This window comes from Otolemur garnettii, unplaced genomic scaffold, assembly GCF_000181295.1.
Source record: "Otolemur garnettii isolate 467f Iridium unplaced genomic scaffold, OtoGar3 scaffold00176, whole genome shotgun sequence".
Lineage (NCBI taxonomy): Eukaryota > Metazoa > Chordata > Mammalia > Primates > Galagidae > Otolemur > Otolemur garnettii.
Genome location: NW_003852571.1, coordinates 2,470,331 through 2,471,808, shown reverse-complemented (window position 1 = coordinate 2,471,808; position 1,478 = coordinate 2,470,331). Strand labels below are relative to the sequence as shown.

Here is a 1,478-nt window from a genome sequence, read left to right as displayed (position 1 = left end):
AGAGAAAGAGGACACAAATAACATAATATCATAAATGACACAGGGACCATCACTACAGATCCTATGGACGTTAAAAGAATAATAAAGGAATATCATTGACAACTTTGTGCCCTAAGGTCTAACCCAGATCAAATGGCAGATTCCTTGAAAGACACAATTTGCGGCAGTGCCCCCCCTCCCTAGAGAAACTTGAGGCCACAGGGCTGCCTCCCATCCTCTGGCCTAAAGCCCTTTCCTCTTAAGGGGTGCTCTCGCAACTGGTCCACCTATTCTCCGAATCAACGCAAAGCGAGAGGACAGAGCCTTACTTTGTCGTCCTTGGTAGAATGACGTGACATCACAGCTCACAGCAACCTCCACCTCTTAGGTTTAGCTGATTCTCTTGCCTCAGCCTCCTGAGTAACTGGGACTACAGGCACCCACCACAATGCCTGGCTATTTTTTGTTCCAGTTTGGCTGGGGCCAAGTTGGAACCCACCACCCTCGGCCGAGGCTGAGGTGGCCTCCTTGAACCACAGGATCCAGCTGGTTGAAGAGGAGCTAGATCGTGCCCAAGAGCGCCTAGCCACTGCCCTGCAAAAATTGGAGGAAGCAAAAAAAGCTGCTGAGGAGAATGAGAGAGGTATGAAGGTTATTGAAAACCAGGCCTTAAAAGATAGAAGAAAAGATGGAACTCCAGGAAATCCAGCTCAAAGAAGTGAAACATATTGCAGAAGAGGCAGACAGGAAATATGAAGAGGTGGCTCGTAAGTTGGTGATTACTGAAGGAGACTTAGAATGCACAGAGGAAGGAGCCGAGTTGGCAGAGTCCAGTTGCTGAGAGATGGATGAGCAGATCAGACTGATGGACCAAAACCTGAATTGTCTGAGCACTGCTGACGAGAAGTATTCTCAAAAAGAGACAAATATGAGGAAGAGATAAAGATTCCTACTGATAAACTCAAGGAGGCAGAGACCCATGCTGAGTTTGCTGAGAGATGGGTAGCCAAGCTGGGAAAGACAATTGATGATTTGGAAGATAAACTGAAATGTACCAAAGAGGAGCATGTCTGTACACAAAGGATGCTGGACCAGACTCTGCTTGACCTGAATGAGATGCAGAGCACCCCTGTCCCACCCTGCTGCTGCTTCTCCCTCTGACCCTGAGGCCAGCCTGCCTGAAGCTGACCTTTAAACTGAGGGCTGATCTTAAACTGGAAGGCTGCTTTCTCCTTTTGCCACCCCCTCCATCCCCTGCCCACCCCACCGCCATGTCTTTTTTGCCAAACTGTCTCTGTCTCTTCCTAGAAATTCCAGCTGGGCTAGAGGCTGAGCATCTTTGGGAACAACATTTAAGGCAATGTCAGCAAAATGTCTTTTTATTAAAAGCATGTTGTGATGTACACATTTTGTAACTACCTTTTTGTTGTTGTGGCAACCATTTGTAAAACAATCCAATACTTCCCCAGCTCTTGAAGCAGTAGTCTAATCCCTTTCTC

The 1,478-nt window shown here is 47.4% G+C and overlaps 1 pseudogene; it reads left to right on the top strand.

The window, feature by feature from the left end:
• LOC111728652 overlaps positions 1 to 1,140 on the top strand; it is a 3,563-nt pseudogene extending 2,423 nt beyond the window's left edge.
• The last annotated feature ends 338 nt before the right edge of the window (positions 1,141 to 1,478 follow it).